This window comes from Limulus polyphemus, unplaced genomic scaffold (assembly GCF_000517525.1).
Source record: "Limulus polyphemus unplaced genomic scaffold, Limulus_polyphemus-2.1.2 Scaffold444, whole genome shotgun sequence".
Lineage (NCBI taxonomy): Eukaryota > Metazoa > Arthropoda > Merostomata > Xiphosura > Limulidae > Limulus > Limulus polyphemus.
In genome coordinates, this window is record NW_013666054.1 from 253415 (window position 1) to 268944 (window position 15530).

The window sequence follows — 15530 nt, forward strand, 5'->3', positions numbered from 1 at the left end:
GTTGTCGTTGTTAGTAATTAACGTACGTACTATTTGTTATACTAATAGTAAGAAGTGTATTTATTATATTTGTTGTTTTGTTTTTTAGTATTTAGTTTTTCTTCTTCTGGTTCTTTTTCCTGATTCCGTTACTTGAAATAATTAATATTGATCTTTGTGTTTTATTGTTCATTAACATTAGTATCAAGTTCTGGCCAGGCACGTGTTTATTAACTGTGTTTTTGGTGAGTGTTAAATTTTGTTCCAATATTGTTACAGTTTAATAATTGTTTTTGTTGTTGTTTAACAGTGGTTGTAGCGGCGTGTTATTTTAGACTGTTGCAGTGTTGACTAGTTGTCTTTCTTCTGGTCTATTACTTCTAAATTATGGTTTGTTTCTTTGTTTGTTTTTTGAATTTCGCGCAAAGCTACACGAGGGCTATCTGCGCTAGCCGTCCCTAATTTAGCAGTGTAAGACTAGAGGGAAGGCAGCTAGTCATCACCACCCACCGCCAACTTTTGGGCTACTCTTTTACCAACGAATAGTGGGATTGACCGTCACATTATAACGCCCCCACGGCTGAAAGGGCGAGCATGTTTGGTGGGATGGGGATGCGAACCCGCGACCCGCAGATTGCGAGTCGAGCGTCCAAACCACCTGGCCATGCCGGGCCCTAAATTATGGACGACTATCACAGATAGTTACAACCAACCAAACATAAGTTTCAGTTTTTAATATTGGGAACTGATGTACTGGAGAATCTGCGTGTCTCAACCTATACTAAAGATCAATCAAGGTCACACACCATCGCAGGCTCTTGTTCCTGACTTATAGGCGGTTATAGTGAAGAAGAAACAATTATCTAGGTGTATTGTGAACTAGCTATGGTAATACCTTTAACATAAAATGCTCCATTAAAGAAGAAAAAAACGCTTAATAATTTTTTTTTATCACAATCACCTCACAAAATCCATTCCTTAACCTCTTAAAATCGGTTATACTTTAAAAAACAAAGGGTTAATTGCTTACGGTAAGGATATTATGAATGGATATCAGTCCTTGTCATGGTTAGTATTCTATAAAAAATTAAGTTCGATTACTAATTAAAAATAGTAAGTAATTAGATTGTAGACTATTAGCTATGACAACGATTATATCATAAAGTTTATAGTTAATAAGCACACTGGTTAGGAATATTGTGGAATTTGGTTTATAAAATTTTCAAATTAAAGTAAATCGATACATTTTTACAATTAGAGATTTGAAACATTTATTGGTTGTATGTTCTATTAATACCTCTTAACCCTAAATTATTTTAACATTCAATCTTCCATAGAATATAACCAATCTATAATATATATATAATTTCATTGCAGTATTGTAGAAGTATATAAAATGTATGTGCAACATTAGAAAGTATATGAACAATATAAAAAGCATAGTTAAGCTCCACATATAAAATTACAATTGATTTAATTGTAAAGATTGCATTGTGAAAAGAGTAGAAAGGTGTTTTAATTAACATTTTTTTATAAGAAAAGTTTCATAGTAAAATGGCTTCGTTATTAATTAAAGTATTAGTCCTACATATCATGCTTCCACAGTTTTTATTCAAAGAAGAGGGAAGATTGCTTTGTTATCTGAAACTAACTAGAAACTTTGGTAAACTAGCGCTGTCCTCGAGTGGACTTGAAGGCAGTTTGAATCTTCACTTCGTTTGGAACCTGCCATTCAAAATAAAGAACACTTTTTGTGCATCGTGCTGTTCCTGGCATATATTCATACATGCTTGAAGAGTGTTAAACCTTCTATATTGGCAAAAAATTATCACAACCCAGAAGTACAAACTCATTTAGATGCAGGACTATCAATGAACGTTTCATCATCTAATTAATAACGTGAATGAATTGATGAAAATATTTTTACTATATACTATCTTGTGGAAATACAACCAAAAATCAGCGGGAAAATAAACTTCGTGTATTAAACATGAGATGAAACACTAAACTATTTCTGTAGAATTTTTTTTAAATTGTCATTAAAATTTTACGAGTCCAATAAAAAACCTAATTGAAAATTTAATTAGAAACACACTGAATGATAAGGTCGGATAGAACAATAGGCATCATTTTCTTCAGTTACTAAGATTCACAACGCCATGTATCTTTATTATTTACCAAGCTGTAAAGAATAAGTAATTGGAATTACCAAGAAAGAATCTTAAGAAATGTTGCTGAATTGCTCCGAAATAAACCAAAACAAAAGGTTTTGGATAATATGTTTGATATTATTTATTGTATTTTAGTTTACTTGCATATGTTTCAACTGAAATCTGTGAAGCACGATAAATTAGCTTTAAAAAAAGAAGAACAAGAAAAATAAAATCGTTAAATAGATTTAGTAATAGAATTTCATATTGTTATTTCTTCATTGATAAGAGAAAACGGTTGAATCGGAGTAAGAAATCTTTGTCAGTGTTTTGGAACGGATCAACTTCTTTTCATAGAGATTTGTTTGACACGATTTCTAAAAAAATCTTACATTTTTTGCTATAAACTTATAATATCGAATCTCAATAATACAACACTAACACAGAACCAAGCTGAAGGGTGAGAGAGGAGATCTGACTTTGTGGTGAACTGCAGTGTTTCCCAAAGTGAGATCCGTGGCCCCCTGGGGGGCCGTGAAGCTTTCTCTGGGGAGCCACCAAAAACATGGGTCGAAAGCAAAGATGCTGAATTTATTTTAATTCTAAATATACAATAAGTCAATAAAAAATTTATTGAATTAATTAAATGATGCAGTATGTCGAAAGGAGATGTTGTTGTTTTCACTCTGTTTTTCAATCACCATGCTAAAGTTATAGGTTGGGGGGCCTAAAACGTTTTTATTCACATCAAGGAAGCCTCACACTAAAAGAGTTTGGGAACCACTGGTGTACTGTGTCCTACTCTATAATGTGCTCTATTGATGTTCCTCGATTAAGTGTTAAGTGTTTTTTTTTAACATTAAGAGTTTTTTTGTCACATTTGTGGATTCAATATATGTATTTTTCTTCCTCTATTGAATGACTACTAAAAAAGTTACATAATTGTAGTTGTTAAAAATCAATTAATTTACATTGCTTCGTAGCGTATACTAGCGCATTAAGTATGAGTTGAACAACATTAATATGAATTTCTGGAGACAACTTTGTTTAGAAATAAAATAAAAGAATTACAGTAGTCGGTAGATCATCCTCCTCATTGGTCTTTTTAAATAAGATTTGTTATCAATGATATTAAGCCTAATTTGATTTTAAGTTTGTTTGTTTGAGAGCAAGGCCATATTGGACTAACTGCTCTGTCCACCGCGAGGAACTGAACTACGGATTTTAGCGTTGTAAATCCATAAATTTACGCCTCCCCTCCCCATTGGCACAGCGGTATGTCTGCGGACTTACAACGCTAGAAACAGGGTTTAGATACCGGTGGTTGGCAGAGCACAGATAGTCCATTGTATAGCTTTGTGCTTAACTACAAACATACCATAAACTTTCCGCTGTTGCACCGGAAAACTTGACTTTAGGAAAGTTCTAATGTTGTAGACGTCAAATTTATAAAACTCCCCGTTTAAAAACAATGGCATAATGGTGTATCCTCAAATAATCCTCAAATGTTTAAATGAGTAGGAAACAAACTCTTGCATTTCCCAAATTTTTGCTGAAGATCTAGAACTGAAATAATTTCTTTGCCAGTTAATATACTGACTAAACTAATACCTTTAATTTGTTTTTTTTGTTTTTGTTTTTTTAGTTTTGAATTTCGCGCAAAGCTACACGAGGGCTATCTGCGCTAGCCGTCCCTAATTTAGCAGTGTAAGACTAGAGGAAAGGCAGCTAGTCATCACCACCCACCGTCAACTCTTTGGCTACTCTTTTACCAACGAATATTGGGATTGGCCGTAACATAATAACGCCCCCGCGGCTGAAAGGGCGAGCATGTTTGGTGGGACGGGGATTCGAACCCGCGACCCGCAGATTGCGAGTCGAGCACCCTAACCACCTGGCCATGCCGGGTCTCCTTTAATCAGAAAAAATAAAAGACTCCAAAAGTCCTTGGCTCATACTTCTCTAACTTTAAGCAAAGTTTTGCAAATATTAACAATTTAGATTGGCAACAATCGCTGCGATTGGATTATTGAAGTATATATGCTTAAAATGACGAAACTTGTTCGGATTTCTACAAAAAAAGAAAAGAAAAGATAATTGGCATTCTCAACCTCATATCTTTCTGTGAAACTAATCTAAACACCATGCTTCGTTCAGGCTTAGATATCCCTAATTTCGAATCATTGATCAGAAGAACTGCACACTTCTCCACAAGAACTTTGTCCGACTCTTTGAACTGAAAAACGGGTTCGTCTGTCACGTTTATAAAACGCCTAGAACTGTAAGTATGGAATGTTTTCAGCAGCATCAAATCTGAAACCTTGTGTAAAAATGTTAGGCTCTCAAATAAATATGATAATAAATAAATAAATAGAAAGATATTCATAAAAAATGGGGACTTTTATGGTAAGAAATATAACATATGTTGTGCCACTTTTTGCCTAATTAAATCTTTTAATGTTATTTCCGAAGAATTCTCGAAGTACATACTTAAGCAAAATACGAGACAGCGAAACGTTCACGTCAATTCCTTTAATTCGAACATAAATTACAGAATGTAGGTTTCACTGCATTCCTGATTGCTCTTCTATCGCTTTTCTTAGAACATCTGTGAAGGGTATTGGAAGTTTTCCACATAAAAATTAAATTATTTTGTTAGAGCTTTTCTTAGGAAAAACGCCAGAGACTAAAATAGCAGTAATTTCAGTAAGTAGAAAATAATGTGCTACAAAAACATTTTTAACTTGTAGCATTTGTTTTAAAGTTGAGTTTTAAAATTGATAAAAATAGAAAACTGGACTTAGAATTACCCTGAAACTTAATGTTCGCAATATAAAAGTTGTTTTAATATAGATATTATTTTTATTATTTTATTAACCTAAAATTCAGGGTTCGATACCGTCGGTGGCCAGAGCTTTGCGTGTAACAACAAACAAACAAGAGGCAACCTCTAGATAAAATCACTAAAAAATTCTTTAGACTGATGAATCCATTTCAAGGCTTATTGGACGTGACGATATATTAAGTTGTATTAGCGGTATATATCGCTTGTATTTTTTTAATGTAGAAAATCAGTAAATAAAGCTAATGACAGTAGAATCTGGTATTTTTATGGACATGTTTTTACACGCAAAAAGTTTTATTTATTTTTGATATATAATTTAAACTGGTATCTTGTTTAAGATTTTACCTTTTATTTACTTTTTTAGTGTATTTTACCATTTTAGGTAGGATATATATATAACTTACAAACTATTGATTACATTAATTGTTAATAGGCGATTAAATCAATACTATAAAACAATAATGAATTAAATATCGCAATACCGTTATCGGTCCTGGATGTCAACGTATTTTCATAACAGTTAATGTCTGAGGTAATAGCACCCAAATGCGTTGGTGATATTATCTCATCTATTAGAGAAAATCCAAACGCCGATGTCAGTCTAGTCAGACGTCATGGAAAACCATAAAAAAATCAACTAAATAAGAGTACAAAGTTGAGTGCTTACACCCACAACGTCTCAGCTTCTACTGCCTTTCACTGTCTATAGCCGGTTGTGGGAAGGCAGTTACTCTTAAATTTCTTAAAGTAGAAATCAATTGAAATAAAGCCACTCTAATATTTCTACAAATTGAACTCCCAACTCCACCTTTACAAAAAAATATTAAATAGAACTAAAGCCACCCTAATATTTCTACTAATTAAACTCCCAACTCCACCCTTACAAAATATATTAAATAGAACTAAAGCCACCCTAATATTTCTAGTAATTAAACTCCCATCTCCACCCTTACAAAAACATATTAAATAGAACTAAAGTCACCCTAATATTTCTAGTAATTAAACTCCCATACCTCCACCCTTACAAAAACATATTAAATATATATAAGATTATTTTAACAACTGCCTTTTATGTCAAATATTAGGTATTATTTTCTTTCTACAACTGGCTGCGGACAGAGGAATGCAGTGGGAATTGAAACTTTTATGTCAAAAAACCCAACTTCTAACCCCTAATCTGATCTTCCGTAACGGCTAACCTATTTTGATATTTTCATTCGGATCATGTATGATAGATGGGACATCCCCAACGCTTTTGGGTGCTGTAACCATAAACATTTTCCATTATGAGTTAATGAAGAATGATAAGGGCTGGCAATGGACAGTTTTATGTGAAATATTTTTTTTTGTACGTTAGAATCTCATAATAGACATCTCTAGGTTTGGATTTTAATTATAGCTTTCATCATTGTTATATAGTGCTGATTAGATCGTCTGTATAGCGTTAAACAATTTATAGCGTTAAAAAAATTACTTGTTTATGTACATATGTCCAAGATAACCTTATTATGTTGATGCAGAAAGGTCAACTCCAGAAAACTAGATCGCAGTAGGTGTGTGTTAAAAGAGATTGTAATTGTGTGTTAAAAGAGATTGTAAGTGTGTTAAAAGAGATTGTAAGGGTGTGTTAAAAGAGATTGTAAGTGTGTTAAAAGAGATTGTAAGGGTGTGTTAAAAGAGATTGTGTGTTAAAAGAGATTGTAAGGGTGTGTTAAAAGAGATTGTAAGTGTGTTAAAAGAGATTGTGTGTTAAAAGAGATTGTAAGGGTGTGTTAAAAGAGATTGTAAGTGTGTTAAAAGAGATTGTAAGGGTGTGTTAAAAGAGATTGTAAGTGTGTTAAAAGAGACTGTAAGTGTGTGTTAAAAGAAACTGCATATGATAATAGCAGCTTTTAACTTAGTTATGTATCTATGTTTGTCTCAGTGAACTTATCTTTAACAGTAGCAACCTTTACTTAGTTGTGTATCTCTGTCCCAGAGAATGGGTATACTTGTTGCAGTTAAAAAATAATGTAGAGTTATTTTAACAGATCCTGAAGAACGAGGGAACTTTTAATATGATTGAAAAGATTAATCTGATTAAGCTATCAGCTAATATTTCATTGTTTTTATTTTCACCAGAAAGCGTTAACTTTTTGTGAAGTGTGTTTTGATCTAAAAATCGTTGGACTTACCGGAGATATGCATAAGATAAATCATGTATAATTTTCGTGTGTGTTACGGATATTTGCAAAAAAAGATATACAAGGGCTATCAGCACTATCTATCCTTAATTTTGAACTGATAGGCTCGACAGAATGCAGCTAATCAACAGCACCCAATGCCAACTCTTTAGATATTCTAATCGAATGGTGAGAATCAACCATCTCTGTTATAAAACCTTCACGACCCCAAAGTGCAGAATGCGATTTTGCGACAAAGGGATACGAACCATGGACCCTCAAGTTCACAGACCTTCATACAAGCTGTTAGGCAACGCCAAAGAAGAATAGAAAACAAAGCATTTATGAGACATTTACTCAGGTAATAACTAAACTATTTGTTTATATGATTAATGCTTTTGTTTGGTATTAAGCGCAACGCTATCTAATGGGCTATCTTTGCTGTGCCCACAACAACTATCGAAAACCATTTTTTTAACGTTATAAGCCACTGGGAGCAAGATTAATGCACACTGGATTATCTAAAACATATAAATGCAGGTGCTTAGAGAAATATCAAATGTTGGGAGTATTTGTTTGTTTAGGTCAATCGGAAAACATTTTTTGTGGTCCTTGTATTCATCAGGATAAAACCTCTCAAATATAACATTTTCCAACAGAGAAATTGACAGCTTTGCACTTAAATATGTTAAAGTTGATCAACATTTGTCAATAAAATTCCATGCAATTTAAAGAGAAAAAAAAACGATGAGTTTGACTACTGAAACACTGACATAACGAACATGTCCGATTTTTGCTTTCTATTATCGTTAATTTAACAATTGAAAACTAACTTACTTTACTCAGACATATATTTTGAGGAAAGTTGATGGAAAACAGAAAACAAATGTTGAACATCTGCGCTTGATACTGCACGCTAAAACACCATGAAAATTATTTTATTGAATGTATACATGATGAAAAACCCCGTATGCGTCAAATGATTGTTAGGCACAAGCGGTTGGATTATAAACGTAAGTGAAAGCTGTCGTCTCGTATCTCCCTCTGAGATAAATCTATAAATACATTGTACTCTGTTTTAAAATATGCTGATAGAAAAGAAGATAATAGGGTACGTGGAGGGATTTATTTGTGTTTTAATACATACATGACTAATCCAATAATGTGCTTCTTTTAGTGGTGGATATTTTAAAAACAAGACTCGTTCGATCTTTTGCAAAAAAAATTCTTTTGAAGAACTCAGCAAACCCTGAGAGACATAAAAAAGTCGTATATTAAAAGATAATAAAACATATGATTATTATTAGAAATATACCTCAGTAGATCAAAACGGAGATCGAAATATAAACAATGTATTCTTCTATGTTTTTGAGAAACAGAACTAAATATAGAAAGCTCCCAAAATTCACACACTTCAATCGATCTTTTTTATGTGATATCGTTCCTGAAATGTTATCGGATCTACTGGTATGATAAAAACCGTTAAACTAGTAAACGAGCAAACACAATCAGTACGTACTAAATATATTGCTTTTCTACCACTATTTAACATAAAATGAGGGTTTAAACGTAATCTGTGGAATGAAACAGCTTATTTGAAAATCGAAGAACTAAAACGCGAATATAAACTATTTAAAATATTGGATTTGAAGTGATTTTTGGACTTCATCTGCCTTGTGTTCATAGGAGTAAATGACGTTTCGATCTCAGCACTAAAACATTGCGTCTGGAGCCTCTATGATAACTGTAAAATGAGCATATAAAATGTTTATATTAAAACTTGGTAATTTGGTAAAATTGTTAGAGTATTTTTCAAATATGATTATGTGTGAAGTTAAGATAAAATCATTTCATTTCCTTATTGCGTTCTTACACCAGTTCAAGACTTCAAAGAACAAATATAGGGTTATTAATTTCGCAATATTATCTGTTTGTTTGTTTGTTTTGAATTTCGCGCAAAGCTACACGAGGGCTATCTGCGCTAGCCGTCCCTAATTTAGCAGTGTAAGACTAGAGGGAAGGCAGCTAGTCATCACCACCCACCGCCAACTCTTGGGCTACTATTTTACCAACAAATATTGGGATTGACCGTCACATAATAACGCCTCCACGGCTGAAAGGGCGATCATGTTTCGTGGGACAGGGATTCGAAATCGCAACCCTCAGATTACGAGTCAAGCGCGCCCTAACCACCTGGTCACTCCGGGCCAGTAATTCTTTAACCTACATATAATAGTGTCTATGATATCTCCATGCCAATATTCGGAAGACAAAATTGAGTAAATCATTACAAACTCATTTAAACCATTTCTAGTTAAAGAGATGTCCGAAGTTTAATGTCATGACTGATGCTTGGAACAGCTACCTACACCACGGTAATCCGACGGATTTCTAATCATCTGCGTGGGATTTGTTGTAAGTCATTTCCGAGAGACGATATAGTGGGATACAACTACATGTTAAAACATGAATGACAGAATTCATTGCAGTTCCCTGGCTGTTGCGTGAGTATTTTCATTAGCCGTACACGTATTATAGTATGGGACAAGAACGGCTATTCAGCTCGAATAATTAAGCCTCGTGTATCAGTGAAGTCGTATAATAAGCATATACGTGACAAAGGTGCATACACGGTGATGAATGACTTTATCCGTCATAAGCCGGTTTCACGAGTCCATAACGGTACCGTGAAGAAACCCGACAGCAGTTTATCTAAATCTCTATGATTAAGAAAGAAAAAAAAACATCTTAAAATGAGAACTGTTTAACTGGTAGTTTAGACAACTAACGAGAAGCTCTTTATAAAACATGTTTCTAAAAAAAATTCATTTGTTGTCTTTTGAAATCAGGGCCGGAACCATGATGGGAGCTATCAATCCAGCTTAGATTCTGTGTCCCCAAGTTTCGGATTCCAAACTGATATAAAAAAGGTCTATGACAAATACGACTAAAAAACAAACAAATAAAATACATATAAAGCTAAACAGAGTAATAATAATAACTAGCTCAGACGTAAAACTTTCTAATGTCTTAATAATAATACTTAACAAACATCCGGGAAAACTACTTTCGTGTTAATGTTTCATTATAATGCGCTACCATTACATTTATTAATTCATGTAGCGTTACGTGTAATAGTAATGAACACGAATTAATTAATTGATTTCGGTTGACTTTTCCAAAATCTCTCCCTCCCACACACACACACGCGCTAAATGAATAAGTGCTCCCGATAGCGCAAATGCTGCTACCGAGACTATTCAAAACCTTCTGAGAACATTTATCACAGATTTTAACAACTAAATGTAAAACCTACAGAATGTGAGCAAAATACGACAAAACTATTTATCTAAGAAATTCATACATTTCTCATAATTGGTTGAAATGAGCCGATATTCGGAAAATCAAAAATCTACATTTCTCAGAAGTTTTCTCGGTTGAGAAAAAATTTCGAATTTATATATTTATATATATATATATATACATAGTTTGAGCAGAAGTAATTTGAATATGTGTAATTTATTCAACTCAAGTTGAGTAGCAAAGCTTGAAAATCTTGTAAGTACGGTGTGATTACTTATGGACATATACTAGCATTATATATACTCTAATAATGAGTAAATACAAGTGTAAAATAATTAAAAATAAAGCTTAGATCCACTGTTAGGAAACAACAAGTTTTGACATTTTCGTGTGTTCTCTTCAGTACAACTTCTGTTTGTGAATATACTAGCATTATATATATTCTAATAATGAGTAAATACACATGTAAAAATAATCAAAAATAAAGCTTAGATCCACTGTTAGGAAACAACAAGTTTATTTAGATACAAGTTTGACATTTTCGTGTGTCCTCTTCAGTACAACTTTTGTTTATGAAAGGAACCTACACATAGCTTATTATATAATATTTATATTATGTAACCTTATTATAAAAAAGTTCCAAGTTGACTCAAAACATGAGTCGTCAGAAGGGATTTCAACTTAAAGTGACCTCAGAATTGCTAAAGTTTAGGAATTTTTGGATTAGTGAATTTTCCACAGTTCTTGTTTTCACATAATTTCTTGTTTTATGTATTAATTTGGTTGATTTCCTGTTGATCTGACGATCAAGATTTCTCAAATGTAAAAAGAAAACAGCATTATTTGTTTAACCATTTTATGCACCCTTTTTGTGTTCTGCGCATGTCTTATATCTAAATTTTGTTTCCGCTTCACCAACATAAACTTTTTTCACAAGATCGACAAGGTACTGTATATATCCTATTCTTTATCAAGATGATGTAGACTTGTTCAAGGGTAAGAAAGGTTTTATGGTTTTAGGATGTTTATAAACAGCTTTAAACTTATTGTATTTTAGACATTTTATTAAAGCTATTGTATTAGAATTGTAGTTGATGTTAAGCATTTTTAATTTCATATATAGATATTGCTGGTTGTTATTTCTCAAAAATATTGTCTTTATGATTGGTTTTGCATAAGAACAGGTCCTCTTTCTGCTCTAGTTCTGATTGGTTTTGTATAAGAACAGGTCCTCTTTCTGCTCTAGTTCTGATTGGTTTTGTATAAGAACAGGTCCTATTTCTGCTCTAGTTCTGATTGGTTTTGTATAAGAACAGGTCCTATTTCTGCTCTAGTTCTGATTGGTTTTGTATAAGAACAGGTCCTATTTCTGCTCTAGTTCTGATTAGGTTTGGTATAAGAACAGGTCCTATTTCTGCCCTAGTTCTGATTAGGTTTGGTATAAGAACAGGTCCTGTTTCTGCTCTACTTCTGATTAGGTTTGGTATAAGAACAGGTCCTGTTTCTGCTCTACTTCTGATTAGGTTTGGTATAAGAACAGGTCCTGTTTCTGCTCTACTTCTGATTAAGTTTGGTATAAGAACAGGTCCTGTTTCTGCTCTACTTCTGAGCAATTGGAGTGCCTTATTGGATTCCCATTCCACTTTAAACTTAACAGTAATGTGAAGCTTGTTAATCTTCTAGAAAAAAGACATGAAAATGATTTCTATTAATTGATTAAACAGGAAATATATCGTCTACATATCGGAATCAGGGGTTTTTCCTTTGGACTTAGATCCACTATAGAAAGTAATTCAGTTTCAAAATACTCCATTGAAATAATACATAGAATTAGAGATAAAGGACTGCCCAAATTTTTGTCTGTAATTATTGCCCTTGCATATGAATAAGCTACCTTCAACACATACTTCCACTAGGGAGATAAAATTATGGACAGGCACAGGAAGCGGAACGTTGAGTTCAGGTAGTTTTCAGTTTAGAAAGTATATTGTTTTGACAGTTGGTATATTTATGAATAATGAACTCACCAAACCAAAACTGATCACCTTTCCTTCATTTAGGTTAGAGTTTTTTGTTGTTGTTTTTCTAACGAAATCAGTATTATTTAGTATTTGGGATAATAATAATAATAATGACTTTTCTAGAGCAGGAGATAAGTGTCGTGTTAGCCATTAGGGTAACGAATACGTAACTGATCCTAGATTGAAAATTATAGATGTAACAATGTAAAATTGCAAGATGTACGTATTAAATCTTTTATCCTTGACTTTTTTGAAATTTGTTTAAAAAGGCGCTAACTGTTCTTTCAATGGTAATTTAGGTCGTGTACACATGGTAAAGGTTTAGCTTGAAAGAACTGATGCTGCCTTCTAGAACGCGACTACGTCACTATACAGAATAAGTTTAGCCCTCCAGTGGCTCAATGACAAGTCTTCAGGCTTATGACGCTGAAAAATCTGGTTGTGATAACCATGGTGGGCAGAGCACAGATGACCAATTTTGTAGCTTTGCGCTAAACAACAACAAAAGCGAGCCCTTCAGGCTTACGACGCTGAAAAATCTGGTTGTGATAACCGTGGTGGGCAGAGCACAGATGGCCAATTTTGTAGCTTTGCGCTAAACAACAACAAAACCGAGCCTCAGTATAGAAGGCAAAACATTGCCGTACCCTAGAAACATTTAAACCAAAACTCTACTAGGTATTAACTTTACTTGAAACTTTATTGTTCCTCTAGAATGTTTATAACAAAATACCAAATCGATGCAAGAAACTTTGTAGCGCCGTATTTAAAGCAAATCTAAAATATTTTTACTTATCTTCTTCGTTCCAATATCTCATACATGTTTTATTATATCGATGAATATCCTTAGGTATATATTGAAAATATCCTCATAATAATAGGAATTGTCTACGTTTTCACGTGCATTTTGGATACTTACTATGATATCTTTAACTACAATCATGTCTTAAGAATTTTTATACGCGTATAAAAGCTTCATTACTAGTCATTACAGAAAGAGTTATGTATCGGAACTTCTTTTGTAATTTTTGTGGCTAATTCATTTATGTTATATTCACCTTTGTGTTTCTGATTTTGGAGGTATTTTTATGTTAGAATCGTGTCCCGATGTGCCAGAGTTCCGTATCGTGATGTAGTTTCATGTTATATCATAATTGTTGTTGTTGTTTCCATTTTGGGTTATGTCTCGATATGCCAGAGTTCCGTCGTGGGACGTAGTTTCATGTCATATTATAATTGTTGTGGTTGTTTATTTTTTGACTCGTGTTCCGATATGCCACAGTTCCGTTACGGGACGTAGTTTCATGTTATATTATAATTGTTGTGGTTGTTTATTTTTTGGGTCGTGTCCCGATATGCCAGAGTTCCGTTACGGGACGTAGTTTCATGTTATAATTGTTGTGGTAGACTCCTTTTTTTATTTTCACCATAATTTTACTTAAGTAGTTAACTTACCCGTGATTTGTTTCTTCCTTATTGCGTCTCAATTTTTTTATTGTGAGGATGGCGATCCGATATGGAACTCTTCCTTCTGTTACTTTTCAATTTTTAGTCATGTGTTTATTTTTAATGGCTTGCAACTATTGTTCATGTAGGATGATTATCATTGTAAATAAAAATCGTGTACATTTGTAAATTGTATATTTATTACTTTAAATATATATATATAATTTTCAAGAAGAAAATGCTTAGTACGTTATATCTTTCAAGTTAAGTCCAATTTGCTTGTTGAATTTTGCGCAGATTCACTTGAGAGCTACCTATGCTAACCATCCCTAATTTTGAAATGATACACCAGTGGGAAGGCAATTTGTCAATGCCACTGACCACTAACTTTTGACATAATCTTTACCAATGAGTAGCCTGGTTGACCGTCACATTATAATTCCCTATGGTTAAAAAGGCGAGAATGTTGTCACGATTTCAATCACGCAACCGCAAATTAAATTTAAAGTTACATCAAAATATTGTCGTAACATCTTGCTGACTGAGTCCTTCCTTCACATTTCGCACGTGTAACAAGAGTTTTGTGTTGGATTTAATATATACACGTGAAAAAATCTTACACATTCATAGACGTGGCCAGATATTTAATAAAAAGGTAAAATGGCGTAATTTTGTAACTGAGTTACAAATTATGATTATTTTAATCAATGTTTAATCTAATTTGAGCTTCAGTTGTAGCTAAGGTAGTCAGTTAAGTTACAAATTATGATTATCCTAATCAATGTTTAATCCAATTTGTGCTTCAGTTGTAGCTAAAGTAGTCAGTTAAGTTACAAATTATGATTGTCCTAATCAATGTTTAATCCAATTTGTGCTTCAGTTGTAGCTAAGGTAGTCAGTTAAGTTACAAATTATGATTATCCTAATCAGTGTTTAATCCAATTTGTGCTTCAGTTGTAGCTAAGGTAGTCTGTTTATAAAATGGAATTGGCTCTTTCAGCTTTACCTTACGCACATGTGAGCTATACGACCTCGTCAGGAGCCCCTGGGTTCAGTTATAGCCATCCTTAATTCTGAACTATTCATTAGAGGAAAGGCAGCCAGGCTGTAGCTCTCATCGTTACTAGAACTTAATTCAGTTTTTTGAACAGAACAGCGTTATTGGTTGCCACTTCTATAATGCACCCATAGCTGAAAGTGCAAACCATGTTTAGCAGCATCACGTATCGAACTTTCGATTCGTAACCCGACTCGTTAACCACTGTGCCACGCCGGCCCAGGTCAATTTAGGGAAAGTTCCCCCCCCCCCAGTATATATTAAAGTGTTTTTACACTTCAGACTAATATGGTCAAATGATCTTTGTTTAGGAAATGGTTTAAAATTGTTATATAATTATTTGAAAGATTATTTACCAGTTTAAGACATAACGGTTGACACTAACAAATATTTCAATATAATCCCAAAATATTTATTTACAACAACAACACTATATATACAGCTGAATTTTAGGTATCATAAATGTATATTTATAACAAATCGATCTCTCGTCAAAAAAACAAACCCTAGACTTGCTAGAGAGTTAACAAACAGCTTATTACAGTGAAAATGTTGACAATCCATTAT

The 15530-nt window shown here is 33.3% G+C and overlaps 1 long non-coding RNA gene across 1 annotated transcript in view; it reads left to right on the forward strand.

The window, feature by feature from the left end:
* Positions 1 to 15272, forward strand: part of LOC111085525 — a 21504-nt gene extending 6232 nt beyond the window's left edge. Inside the window, exons 2-3 of the long non-coding RNA XR_002610349.1 lie at positions 7262 to 7497; positions 14907 to 15272. This is a non-coding gene — a long non-coding RNA (uncharacterized LOC111085525). The remainder of the gene's footprint in view (positions 1 to 7261; positions 7498 to 14906) is intronic.
* The last annotated feature ends 258 nt before the right edge of the window (positions 15273 to 15530 follow it).